The sequence below is a fragment of the Balaenoptera physalus genome (assembly GCF_965194825.1).
Source record: "Balaenoptera physalus genome assembly, chromosome: 9".
Classification (NCBI taxonomy): domain Eukaryota; kingdom Metazoa; phylum Chordata; class Mammalia; order Artiodactyla; family Balaenopteridae; genus Balaenoptera; species Balaenoptera physalus.
The window spans coordinates 29581329-29596442 of NC_138888.1; the positions used below are offsets into that span (position 1 = coordinate 29581329).

Sequence of the window (15114 nt, forward strand, 5' to 3'; positions counted from 1 at the left end):
TAATTGGTGTACTGGGCTGAATGGTGTTCCCCCCCAAATCCATGTCTATCCAGAATCTGTGAATGTGACCTTATTTAAAAATAGGGTCTTTGCAGGTGTAATCAAGTTAAGATAAGGTCCATCCTACTGGACAAGAGTGGGCCCTTATCCATTGACTGATGTCCCTATAAGACTAAGGAAATTTGGACACAGACACAAAAGGTAGGCGGCCATGTGAAGATGGAGGCGGAGATTGGAGGTATGAAGCCACAAGCTGAGGAATGTCGGCTGGCAATCACCAAATGCTTTAAATGGTAAGAAAGACTCCTTCCCTAAGCCCTTCCGAGAGACCATGGCCCTGCCAACACGTTGATTTCAGACTTCTAGTCTTTAGAACTGTAAGACAATGAATTTCTGCTGTATTAAGCTCCCCCCACATGCACCCGAAAGGATGTTAGGACACTGTAATAATTACTTTGACAGATTTCTCTGGAATGTTTTAAAGTTTTTAGAAAGCAAAAATGCTCCACCATGTTATTGATAACAAACAAGAAATAGATGCTTTAGCTAGCATGGTCTTAACTAATATTTTTGGGTATATGAATAGGGTTATGAAATAGAGATTTTCAATAAAATAGTAAATATTTGTCTTCCACACTTTCAATTATAGGGTTAAACTCAAACAAAAGTCAGAACACAAAGATGAAAACTTCACCCAAATCTTGACCTAGATCATTATCAATCATTCCACTCTGTGCCACGTACTGGGCTATGTGCTGTAGCTTTTGAGGATTCAAAAATAGAATAGAAGCAGCCCTGTTCTCAAGGTGCTCCCAGCATAGTGCCAGAATAAGACCTATAAGCGGCGACCTCATTATAGAGGCCATCAGTACTCTATTATGCTAACAAGTGGGATGTTTTGGACATATTTCCCAATTAATGTTTCCTTATCAGCTAGCCAAGTTTTCCCTCCCTGCTCCTTCCCCGTCTTATTGGATCCAGGAAAGAGGCTGACTGAAGCTACCGGGAAGGAAGGAGAGTCGGCCCCTTCCATCCTCGGAGGGTAACAGGAGGAGGAAAAAGGTGCAAGGGACTGGAGACATCTATGTCCCAGCTTCTCTCCTGGAGTAGAAGTTCCAGGTCCGGGCCTCTTAGACCCTCGGGAGAGAGCTGATGAGGAGAGGGCGATGCGGGTTGCGGGTTCGGCCGGGCAGAGGCGCCCTCGTGGAGCGCCCCGCATCTCAACACAGCGGGAGCGAGAGGGCCATGCGCTCCCATCCAGCCCCGACTCGGCAGAGGATACGCGCGTGGTGCCCAGGAAACAAGAGACCAGAGACAGCACAAAGGCGCCTGGCACAGATGCAATACAGTTCCTTCCCCACCCAAAACAAACCCCAAACCCAGAAACTCACAGCGAGGTCCCTGTGGAAATGGCGCCCTCTGGAGGAGACGAGGAGAGGGGTAGAACTAGAAGAGACCCGCCTTGCCCGGAAGAGACAAAGCAAAAACAACGCTTGGATGTTTATGCAAAAGAGATGACTTAAACTTGCAGACGAGGAGGAGCTGTGAATTGTCAAGTTAAAATTGCTACCCTCTCCCTCCACACCACACCTCACTCCCAGGGTGGGAGTGTATTAGGAAAAATGGGCTGCACGGATCCTTACCCGAGATCTAAAGAGGCCACATTTTCTTCTCAAGTGAAGATCAAGACGACTGAGCCTCTTGCCTTATATGTTCTCATTCCCCGCCCCTACTTGTCCCTGCAGACAAGGTCAAGCCTTTGCATAAACAGAATAGAATATATCTAGGAGTGAACTACCCCTGAAATTAACATTCCTAACTGTGCCCTTTCTAAGGCTGTATTTAAAAAACAGCACCCAATTTCTTGACGTTTTGCAATTTATTATTCTAATCATGCATCTCTGTCTTTTAGAAGTCTAAATGTCACTTCTCCCTGCTCTTATCTACCTCGTTTGATGGTTTGATGGTTCCCATTAAAATAAAGCGATGGAGAATAACTGGCTTTTAGTGCAATTGATCACTGCTAGGGGAAGAGTCAGCGAGGGAGCATTCTAGAGCACAAACTTTGGTTCTCCAGAATCAGGGCTGGATTCCTCAACAGATAAAGACAGGCCTCTCAGGGCACCAGCTAAGCCGGGCACCAAAGTAAGTAGGTGCTTAAATCCTCTAAAAGCATTACCTGGCCCTGTGCAGAACAGCTTACTAGAAAAAAAGCAGCAGTAAGACAAGGATATTTTCCCACCTGATTTTAAGAGGTTTTTTCCCCTAGATAAAATGAGAATAAAAACACGAAATTTTGTCCGTCCATTGAGAAGGTGATATATGAAGGGGAGGAAAGAACCAGAACTCACTCTATTGCACGCTTCTGCCTTGATCTTTGTTTCTTCTCATGAGGGGCTGTTAAAACTACATTAGGGTATATAGTTGAGCTTCCAAAGAGACCTATGCTTTGGGGATGCGTGTTTGCTTTGGGAGTGTGTGTGTGGTGGGCAAGGGAGAGGGAGACCAGATACACTCCCTCAGACTAAGGTGGCCCAAGTCCTAGGAAAGAAATGAGGTGTGAACCCCATAACTTTAGGATAATAAAGCAGGGCTGTGAAGACTCACTAGGCCTCCAATACCCCCAACTGCAGCCAAAGGCAGGAATCTCTGCGATGGACAAGAGTAGGTTCCAGATCCGGTATGTGACCAGGGAGTTGATAACTCACATTTCTTACTTTCAATTCTTATTCTTCCCACATAATAGAGGTCAGCAAACATAGAAGCTTGTCTCAATTAACTCTTGCTCCTCCTTTCAAAGTTATATATATTTTAAGAGTTATATAAATGTAAGATATCTATCTACCTACCCACCTACCTACCTGTATCTTTGTATCTCTATCTATCTCTATCTATATATATTCCTTTTCACCTGAGTACATATGACTTTCCAATGCCTAGAAGAGTACTTTGCACAGAAGCACTCAGTTAATGCTATATCAATCCTCCGAGGGATCTGAAAATTATCCGTGAACTTTCGCTGCTCTCTTTCTAAGGATGGTATTATAAAATTTTAAAATGTACAGAGTTATTTCAAAACAGCCAATGATTTAGTAATGGATGATGCTAGGGTGACGGATAAGTGCTCATCATGCCGGACAACATGTCAAGTACTCCACACACATCACTTCACCTGATCCTCGCCAGCCTGAGAATAGTAGCGAGTACCGGGCCTTTCCATGTGCTTGGCCCTGTGCTCGGCACCTTGACGACATGTACTATTAAATTTATTTTTCATAACAACCTTAGAAAATAGGAAGTACTATCAATTCTCCCTTAAACTAAGAAAGCTGAGGCTTAGAAAGGTCAAATGATCAGTTTACAAGTCACACTGCTAGTAAGGGGTGGCACTGGGATTTGAGCAGTCACTCTGCTCTTAACCACACGTTATTTTTCCCATTTTATAGAGGAATTAGTTGAGGTTTTCTTAGCGGTAAGTCAAACCATGTTACTCTTCTACTCAATACCCTTTAGTGACTTCCCATTTCAATCAAAGTAAAAACCAAAGTCCTTATCATCACATCCACAGCCCTCCGTGTTCTAGTCCCCTGATATTCTGACATCACCTCCTACTGCTTGCTGGCTCTCCACCAGGTATAGCTGTCTCTCTGCGGCTCCTTCAACACTCCAGACAAGGCCGTCCTATCTCAGGGCCTTTGCACTATCTCAGGCCTTTCCTCTGTTGGGCATGCGTTTTCCCCAGATATCCACATGGCTCACTCCCTAACTTTCTTAGATGTAGTCAAATGTCACATCAGGGAATTCTTGACTATTCCATTGCAAGTTGCCACTTTTCCTCCTACCCCAAATCTTGCCACTCTCTGTTCGTCTTCCCTTATTCTCTGTATTTTTTCTTGAATGTCTGTTTATATTATAAAACTCATTAGAGAGGGGTCATCTCCCCTCTCTCAAATATAAGCTTCACCAAGGACAGGTATTTTGTTGTTGTTGTTATTTTTAAAAAATGCAGCACCAGCATTTAGAACAGAACCCAGTATAGTAATGGGTGCCCGATAAGTATCTGAGTGAGTGACAAGAGCTTAAGGCACTCACACAAGGTCACACATTTAGTAGTAGGCAAAGTGAGGCTTCATTACAAATCCAGTATTGGAGTTTATCCACATATCAAATGCATAAAGTATCTTCTTGGGCTCTTCTTCTAAGTCTCTTGGTCTTTAATTATAGTAGGTCGGGTGAACGTGAATAAACAAACCAAACAGGAAAAAGGCAGCCTTTGTTACTGTCTCTTAAAGTGGGATACTTTAAAGTGAGATCAAATCAGAGGCCAGGTCAGGGAAAGGGGACACTGGTCTTTAACAGAAAGGGAGTTGACAAGTGATGAAGTAAGGAATGTGCTGATGTTTCTGGGCTGCACGAAGGGGCAAAGTGTGGGAAGGTCCTGGATGAAGTTGGTGTTGGGTTAATTAATTAGGGTGGGATGCCTGCACATTAAGGGGAGGAAGGAACCGAGGGAATTGATTTGGAGTGGACTGAAGTCTCAAGTAGCAGTTACAAAGGATCCTGGAGGCCCAGGAAGGATGGGAGAAGTGCTGGGTACAGCTCAATTTGGCGAGTGGCCAAAGAAACATGTCAGATATTAGTGAAAACAGGCCACAGCTGCTGCAATTTACAAGCTACATGTCAGGCCTTTCCTTAGCCACCCCTCCACCCCACCCCATCTCATGTCCTGGAATAGTCATTTTCTTCCGAAGACAACCAGTCATAACTCAGTTCTCACTTGAGGGCATAAGAGAAGGCAGGGGATGCTCAGGATTCACTGCTAATGGAGAAGGGCTCACAGCAGTCATGAAAACTCAATTTCCCCCGAGACTGAGAATTCAAATGTTAGCGTACTGAACTCCCACCTCTTTTGTTCCTAGGACAGTTTTTAAAATTGTGGTTATTTTTCTTTAATCTCATGATATCTAAACTTGTAATATCTAAGACTTCTAGAATATTTAAAAGTGTTTTTTTACTCCCTTCCTCTTCAAAATGTATTGATATGTTTTGTATATTTCTCCATCCTAGGAAAAAGATTCTAGATAATTCAGAGTAAAACATATATATGTATGTATATACACATATACTTATATACCGGACAGTTTAAAAGTGGAAAGAACAAAAGCATTTAAAGGTATACATGTTGCTACTGAATAATGTAATTTGGCAGAACTACTTGGTAGCATTTCTGCACTCCCCCTGCTCCCCTCCCCACAAAACTTAGATGGCGATTAAGTGCATAGACTCTGGAACCACACACCCTGGGTTGGATTCCAGGCTCTGCCACTTCCTAGCACTTTCAAATTATTGACCTTTATGTTCCTCATCTGTAAAGTGCAGCTAAAAATAATTCTTCACTAAAAGGGCTTTAGTAATGTTTGAGTAAATACATATAACATTTATAATAGTATTAAATGTTAAATATTGCTACTATTTATAGACGCTATAAATACTTAAAAGATTTTTCGTGGTTTCTTAACCTGTTATGTACAGTATTTAGAAAAGAATCCATAGAGAGGTACTTAAATATTTCCTATCACGTTGAGGAAAAGAAAATACCATTATAGTTCTGGCCAACCGGTATTTCTTGTTCTGATGAAACATGTAAATGGCATATGGGAAGCTCTTCTATTTAGGGAAATAAATTCAATGTAAAATAAGAGCAGGTTTAACATACAGGAAGTGAATTCTATTAATTTTTTCTATCATCAGCTTTCTTTGTGACGCTGCTTCAATGCTGAGTGAAGTTGTTTCATGGAATAGCTCTCATTTGCATTCTGAGATAACATAAGGCATAAGGTAACACGATGCCCAAGAACTGCACACTTTTTAGGATGGGGGAGCTGATGTTTTATCAAGCACACCTACTAAGAATGAAGCTTTCACTCTAGGTCACTTTCTTCCTTGAGTTTCTTCTAACATGAATTGATCCCTAGCTTACACAAGTATTGTAAAGCATGGATAAAGATTGTGAAAAGCACTGAAACCAAACTAGATCCTAAATAAGTTATCCATGAATACATTTACCTCAAGTTGCTACTTTTCATACTTTGTTGTTTAACCAGTTGTTCTGTGGTCACTTGGTTATTTAAACTAAAATAAATTATGGACCACTAATCAGATGTTGGAAACTGTTACAGGGGTTGGAAACAGAAAATTGAATAAGTCCTGTTCTCAGTAAAAAGCGTTGTCTAACGAGAGAAATACAAGTTATCTTCATCTAAGTATAATGCACGTGGTAATACTATGGTATCAATATCAATATATTACTAAGGAGACGCTAAAAAGAGAGGGATTAATTCTTCTGCAAGTATGGGGTGCAGGGGGCCTTGAAGGATCAATAGAGATAACTAAGCTTCAACTGAAGGAGCAGCCAAACAGTACATAGTGTTTCTAGTCCATGCACTTAGTCTGTTGAAGCAAGAGTGTGAGTTGAAATGTAGAGACTGTCATGATACATGTGGCTGAAAAAGGGATAAAACCTTAAGCAAGGCAGTAACAATGAAAATGGTGAGGAGAGGATTCATTTGACATTTTGAGGCATAATCAACAAGACTTCATGACTGATGCTCATGTTTAGGGGGGTTAAAATTGGAGATGATATGGCTTGGGCTTTTGACATTACTGAGATGGGGATGCAGCACAAATTTTTGTTTTCTTCTGTTTGTTTTGCTTTTGTTTGGCAAGAATGTATGTACTGATAATTCAGATTGAGATAGTTTTAGTTTGAATATTTTGTCACTGTGCAATCGAAAACCACATTTACCCCATTATCTCTGTGTTCAACTCATCACAGTGTCCTAACTTACAGTTGCACTTGTGTCATGCGTCTCATGGTTTCTCTGGCTCATTTTTTCCTGTCCTACAGGCTGTCTTCAGAGCTCTTGGTTTTTAACTCTAGTGACAAACAATAGAATTGACCAGTGCTAACCCAAATAAAACAAAAACAGCTCTTTCTAGGATTTGAATAGGACATGCGTGTAGAAGATGTAACCCACTCCCCTGGGCACAGTATTCCAGGTGACTGTTTTTGGCCTTCCAAACCTCCAGATCCCTCACTAGGCATGAGAATTAGCAAAGGAAAGTAAACAGGCCATTTTAGCACACCAGGAAACTTCTCTCAAGTCACAGATACATTCCTATTCCTGAGAATTATACACAAGTCAATAAAGATTAACTAAACAGTTGGAAATACAGCTAAATAAAAGCTGAGACTTTAAAAATCACTCAAGAATATGCACATTTCAAGCAGTTTGGCAAGAAGCTCTTGCACGTTTCTTTTTGCTGTATTTCTTAACACAGATTCTTTAAAAATCAGCTTTGGCAGACAAACGGAGATCCTCTATTAACGGATACTTGAGCCTTTGGGCTGTATTCACAGTTTACTCCTGAAACTCAAAGCCTCAATTCAGACTACTGATGGAGGAGCTTTTTCTTATTTTTTGTTTAAAAATTATTTTTAAAATCATCGTATAAAATGTAAACATGTAAAAATGACATATTAAACAGAAGCATGTTTCAAGAGTTTTTGAAACAAATGAAGGCACATCTTCTTTTGGTCGTCAATATATATTTAAATGTCAGCCTAAGAGGATTTTAAAGTACATGTAATTGTGACTGGGGCATAATTTTAGAGAATTTTTACCCAATTTGTAGACCCAAGAGATCAACGAGGTTTTAAAACTATCCATTAACTTCTGCCTTTTGATCCTATTGTAATTTATTTGTGTACTTTTTTCAGGGTGAAGATAGAAAATGAAACTTCAGATGAATCAGTTTTGCTCCTTGAATGTAGCTTCACTACAAAAGTAGATGAAGTTGAGGAGATTTAAATTACTCCACAAACTGGAATAAAATTTCTAATGATATGTGCATTTACATTGTTTTATTCCAGTCCCCCAATTACTATTTATAACTAAAAAATAGATTTAAATCATAGAAACCATATGTATTTCAATGCTGGAATGCTTTTCTTTGGAGAGAAGTATAAAGTATAATAAGTTGATAATTTTTTATAAGCAGTTAAAAGACTATTTATTGAAAATCACCAAATACTTTAAAATGTCTGTCTAAAATCTCTTGTTTTTGATTTCCAAAGAAGTGAGCTAGCATTGCTGGTTGTTCTGTTTACATAGTAAGAGTTTCTCTCTGGCATAATCAGTTATCTTACTACTTTTTAAGAAAAACATTAAATCTGAGAATTGAACAATTGCCAGAAAAAAAGAAAACAAACAAAAAAACTTTCATCATAAAAGGCTTAAGAAGGTTTTTTTTTTTTTTTTTTTTTAAGTTTTGAGACCTGAGGAGTTCATTTAAAAGTAGATTTAAAAAGTATTTCAGGGCGCCTTCAAGAGGGCAGAGGAGTAAGACATAGAGATCACCTTCCTACCCACAAATACGTCAAAACTACATCTACATGTGGAACAACTCCTACAGAACACCTACTGAACACTGGCAGAAGACCTCAGACTTCCCAAAAGGCAACAAGCTCCCCACGTACTTGGCTGTGTGGCTGACAGGGTCTTGGTGCTCTGGCCAGGTGTCAGGCCTGAGCCTCTGAGATGGGAAAGCCGACTTCAGGACATTGGTCCACCAGAGACCTCCCGGCCCCAAGTAATATCAAATGGTGAAAGCTCTCCCAGAGATCTACATCTCAACGCTAAGACCCAGCTCCACTCAATGACCAGCAAGCTACAGAACTGGACACCATATGCCAAACAGCTAGTAAGACAGGAACACAAACCCACCCATTAGCAGAGAGGATGCCTAAAATCATAATAAGTTCACAGACACCCCAAAACACACCACCGGATGTGGTCCTGCCCACCAGAAAGACAAGATCCAGCCTCATCCACAAGAATGCAGGCACCAGTCCCCTCCACCAGGAAGCCTACACAACCTACTGAACCAACCTTAGCCACTGGGAGCAGACACCAAAAACAACGGGAACTACAAAACTGCAGCCTGCGAAAAGGAGACCCCAAACACAGTAAGTTAAGCAAAATGAGAAGACAGAGAAATACACAGCAGATGAAGGAGCAAGGTAAAAACCCACCAGACCAAACAAATGAAGAGGAAGTAGGCAGTCTATCTGAAAAAGAATTCAGAGTAATGATAGTAAAGATGATCCAAAATCTTGGAAATAGAATGGAGAAAATACAACAAATGTTTAACAAGGACCTAGAAGAACTAAAGAGCAAACAAACAATGATGAACAACACAATAAATGACATTAAAAATTCTCGAGAAGGAATCAATAGCAAAATAACTGAGGCAGAAGAATGGATAAGTGATCTGGAAGATAAAATAGTGGAAATAACTACCACAGAGCAGAATAAAGAAAAAAGAATGAAAAGAATTGAGGACAGTCACGGAGACCTCTGGGACAACATTAAATGCACCAACATTCGAATTATAGGGGTCCCAGAAGAAGAATAGAAAAAAAAGGGGACGGAGAAAATATTTGAAGAGATTATAGTTGGAAACTTCCCTAATATGGGTAATGAAATAGTCAATCAAGTCCAGGAAGTACAGAGAGTCCCATACAGGATAAATCCAAGGAGAAACATGCCAAGAAACATATTAATCAAACTATCAAAAATTAAATACAAAGAAAAAGTATTAAAAGCAGCAAGGGAAAAGCAACAATTAACATAAAAGGGAATCCCCATAAGGTTAACAGCTAATCTTTCAGCAGAAAATCTGCAAGCCAGAAGGGAGTGGCAGGACTTATTTAAAGTGATGAAAGGGAAAAACCTACAACCAAGATTACTCTACCCAGCAAAGATCTCATTCAGATTTGACGGAGAAATTAAAACCTTTAAAGATAAGCAAAAGGGCTTCCCTGGTGGCGCAGTGGTTGAGAATCTGCCTGCCAATGCAGGGGACACGGGTTCGAGCCCTGGTCTGGGAAGATCCCACATGCCGTGGAGCAACTGGGCCCGTGAGCCACAACTACTGAGCCTGCGCATCTGGAGCCTGTGCTCCGCAACAAGAGAGGCCGCGATAGTGAAAGGCCCGCGCACCGCAATGAAGACTGGCCCCCGCTTGCCACAACTAGAGAAAGCCCTCGCACAGAAACGAAGACCCAACACAGCCAAAATTAAAAAAATAAATAAATAAATAAAAATCCTTAAAAAAAAAAAAAAAAAAAAAAAGATAAGCAAAAGCTAAGAGAATTCAGCACCACCAAACCAGCTCTACAGCAAATGCTAAAGGAACTTCTCTAGGCAGGAAACACAAGAGAAGGAAAAGACTTACTATAACAAACCCAAAACAATTAAGAAAATGGTAATAGGAACATACATATCGATAACTACCTTAAATGTAAATGGATTAAATGCTCCAACCAAAAGACATAGACTGGCTGAATGGATACAAAAACAAGACCCGTACATATGCTGTCTACAAGACACCCACTTCAGACCTAGGGACATACACAGACTGAAAGTGAGGGGATGGAAAAAGATATTCCATGCAAATGGAAATCAAAGGAAAGCTACAGTAGCAATTCTCATATCAGACAAAATAGACTTTAAAATAAAGACTATTACAAGAGACAAAGAAGGACACTACATAATGATCAAGGGATCAATCCAAGAAGAAGCTATAACAATTGAAAATTTTTATGCACCCAACATAGGAGCACCTCAATACATAAGGAAAATGCTAACAACCATAAAAGGGGAAATCGACAGTAACACAATCATAGCAGGGGACTTTAAAACCCCACTTTCACCAATGGACAGATCATCCAAAATGAAAATAAATAAGGAAACACAAGCTTTAAATGATACATTAAAAAAGATGGACTTAATTGATATTTATAAGACATTCCATACAAAAAGAGCAGATTACACTTTCTTCTCAAGTGCTCATGGAACATTCTCCAGGATAGATCATATCCTGGGTCACAAATCAAACCTTGCTAAATTTAAGAAAACTGAAATCGTATCAAGTATCTTTTCCAACCACAACGCTATGAGACTAGATATCAACTACTGGAAAAAATCTGTAAAAAATACAAACACATGGAGGCTAAACAATACACTACTTAATAACCAAGAGTTCACTGAAGAAATCAAAGAGGAAATCACAAAATACCTAGAAACAAATGACAATGAAAACACAATGACCCAAAACCTATGGGATGCAGCAAAAGCAGTTCTAAGAGGGAAGTTTATAGCAATACAATCCTACCTCAAGAAGCAAGAAAAACCTCAAATAAACAAACTAACCTTACAACTAAAGCAATTAGAGAAAGAAGAACAAAAATACCCCAAAGTTAACAGAAGGAAAGAAATCATAAAGATCAGATCAGAAATAAATGGAAAAGAAATGAAGGAAACAATAACAAAGATCAATAAAACTAAAAGCTGGTTCTTTGAGAAGATAAACAAAATTGATAAACCATTAGCCAGACTTATCCAGAAAAAAAGGGAGGAGACTCAAATCAATAGAATTAGAAATGAAAAGAAGAAGTAACAACTGACACTACAGAAATACAAAGGATCATGAGAGATTACTACAAGCAATTATATGCCAATAAAATGGACAACCTGGAAGGAATGGACAAATTCTTAGAAAAGCACAACCTTCTGAGACTGAACCAGGAAGAAGACCATATGGTACTGGCACAAAAACAGAAATAAAGATCAATGGAACAGGATAGAAAGCCCAGAGATAAACCCACACACATATGGTCACGTTATGTTTGATAAAGGAGGCAAGAATATACAATGGAGAAAAGACAGCCTCTTCAATAAGTGGTGCTGGGAAAACTGGACAGCTACATGTAAAAGAATGAAATTAGAACACTCCCTAAGACCATACATAAAAATAAACTCAAAATGGATTAAAGACCTAAATGTAAGGCCAGACACTATAAAACTCTTAGAGGAAAACATAGGCAGAACACTCTATGACATTAATCACAGCAAGATCCTTTTTGACCCACCTCCTAGAGAAATGGAAATAAAAGCAAAAGTAAACAAATGGGACCTAATGAAACTTAAAAGCTTTTGCACAGCAAAGGAAACCATAAAGAAGACAAAAAGGCAATGATCAGAATGTGAGAAAATATTTGCAAATGAAGCAACTGACAAAGGATTAATCTCCAAAACATACAAGCAGCTCATGCAGCTCAATATCAAAAAAACAAACAACCCAACCCAAAAATGGGCAGAAGACCTTAATAGACATTTATCCAAAGAAGATATACAGATTGCCAACAAACACATGAAAGGATGCTCAACATCACTGATCATTAGAGAAATGCAAATCAAAACTACAATGAGGTATCACCTCACACTGGTCAGAATGTCCATCATCAAAAAATCTACAAGCAATAAATGCTGGAGAGGGTGTGGAGAAAAGGGAACCCTTCTACACTGTTGGTGGGAATGTAAATTGATACAGCCACTATGGAGAACAGTATGGAGGTTCCTCAAAAAACTAAAAATAGAACCACCACATGACCCAACAATCCCACTCTTGGGCATATACCCTGAGAAAACCATAATTCAAAAAGAAACATGCACCACGATGTTCATTGCAGCACTATTTACAATAGCCAGGACATGGAAGCAACTGAAGTGTCCATTGACAGATGAATTGATAAAGAAGATGTGGCACATATATACAATGGAGTATTATTCAGCTATAAGAAGAAACGAAATTGAGTTATTTGTAGTGAGGTGGATGGACATAGAGACTTTCATACAGAAGGAAGTAAGTCAGAAAGAGAAAAAAATACCAAATGCTAAGACATATATATGGAATCTAAAAAAAAAAAAAACAGGTTCTGAAGAACCTAGGGGCAGGATAGGAATAAAGACACAGACATAGAGAATGGACTTGAGGACATGGGGAGGGGGAAGGGTAAGCTGGGATGAAGTGAGAGAGTGGCATGGACATATATACACTACCAAATGTAAAATAGATAGCTAGTGGGAAGCAGCCGCATAGCACAGGGAGATCAGCTCAGTGCTTTGTGTCCACCTAGAGGGCTGGGATAGGGAGGGTGGGAGGGAGACGCAAGATGGAGGAGACATGGGGACGTATGTATATGTATAGCTGATTCACTCTGTTATACAGCAGAAAGTAACACCATTGTAAAGCAATTATACTCCAATAAAGATATTTAAAAAAATAAAACTACCACACAAAAAAAGTATTTCTGGGGCTTCCCTGGTGGCGCAGTGGTTGAGAGTCTGCCTGCTAATGCAGGGGACACGGGTTCGAGCCCTGGTCTGGGAAGACCCCACGTGCCACGGAGCAACTAGGCCCGTGAGCCACAACTACTGAGCCTGCGCGTCTGGAGCCTGTGCTCCGCAACAAGAGAGGCTGCGATAGTTAGAGGTCCGCGCACCGCGATGAAGAGTGGCCCCCACTTGCCACAACTAGAGAAAGCCCTCACAGAAACGAAGACCCAACACAGCCAAAAATAAAAAATAAATTAAAAAAAAAAAAAGAAAAGAGTACTGTTTAAAAAAAAAGAAGTATTTCAGACTTGACTAATGCTTTTATGTCCGAGTTCCAGTTACTTTTTAATAATTTCATTTTCAGTTATTAAACTTGAAGTATTAGCACAGACCATAAGAATGGTAAAATTTGTTATTTAATATTGTTCAAAACTCTCATACTATTTTAAATTGATTATTTCAGTTTTACCCTTTCCTAAGTAGATACTACTGCGCAGAACCATTCTAAATATTGTCAACAAATAGAATTTTCCCTCCGAGGTTCATCCTCCATTTCTCACCATTAACAAAGACCTTGTGTATTTCCTTAAATAAATAAGTTTCCCTACTGCAGAGACTCCTTCTTCTCATGTTGTGGACTTTCCTTTCTTTCTCCCTGTTAAAGCTTTTCTTTTTTTTTTTTTTTGTCTTTTTCTTGGTCCTGAGCTCTGTTCCCAGACTGTCATTAAAGCATTATGACCAAAATGGCTTAATAATAACTTTTACTTTCCAGGTAACTTCTTTCTAAAATGCCAAAGCAAAGTAATGCTATGGAAAAAAAAAATCAGGGATGCTTTTTTTCAAGGGAAGACTTTTCAATTTCCTTAAATCATACATGTAAGATCTGCTTTCTTGCTTTGGTATAATATTTCCATAATAATCCCACAATGCATTTCATGGGTTACAGCTTGAGTTCATACAGGAGTGCTAACTTTATAGTCTTGTCACAGCTCTATGGCAATGATTCCTAACTGGGACTGATATGAACTCCCTCCTCCCCCCAGGAATATTTGGCAATGTCTGGAGACATTTTTTGTTGTCACAACTGGGGATGTGCTACTGGCATCTAGTGCGTAGAGGCCAGGGATACCACTCAACACCCTGTAATACGAAGGTTAGCCTCCTACACCAAAGAATTACTCATGCCCAAATGTGAATAGTGGCAAGGTTGAGAAACCCTACTAGAGGGCAAAGTCAGACTAGAAAGCAGGTAATTATTCTGGCTGAAAGACTTTCCTTTTAATCTGGAGTCAGAGGTAAAATGAGTTTTGATTTCTACCAAGAATGGTACAGCTATTTATGAAATGGTATACTACCTTTTTGCTTTGGTAGAGATAAAGGATTAAAATATATACACTTTCAAATTTGGATTTAAATTAAGCAGTCTGTATTAAATCAAATAGCAAGTTTACTGTTTTGCCTTGATCATTAATAAAATAGTTTTAGAAATAACACTTTTGGTGTTTTTTATTTTATTTTTCCACTTAGATTATTTTTATTTTCTCTAACTCAAGACAAATAACTTGGCAAGCCACTTGAGTTTGTGTGACTGCACAATATTTATTAATGTCTACCATAGTTTTTGTCACATCTTTAAATTACATCAAACCCTGCTGGAGTTCTTCAAAAGTTTCCCTGGTTTGTGTCACTCATTAATTTATTCATTAAATAAATGTTTATTGAGTATTAACTAATCCAGTCATTGTTCTCGCTCTCTATTTTTTTTTTCTGTTGTGTATTTTATTTATTTATTTATTTATTTATTTATTTATTTGGCTGCATCAGGTCTTTTTTGCTGTGCGTGCACGGGCTTTCTCTAGTTGTGGCAAGCGGG

General features: G+C 39.2%; 1 protein-coding gene across 13 annotated transcripts in view; it reads left to right on the forward strand.

Annotated features, from left to right (window-relative positions):
* The window catches only part of LOC309666900 (uncharacterized protein), a 181352-nt gene that overhangs the window by 80294 nt on the left and 85944 nt on the right, over positions 1-15114 (forward strand). Inside the window, exon 3 of one of the 13 annotated variants that reach the window (XR_014267331.1) lies at positions 85-293. The exons of 11 other annotated variants lie outside the window; for them this stretch is intronic. The gene's annotated coding sequence lies outside the window, so the exon portion shown is untranslated. The remainder of the gene's footprint in view (positions 1-84; positions 294-15114) is intronic. One more of the 13 variants, XR_014267332.1, reaches the window with a different exon arrangement.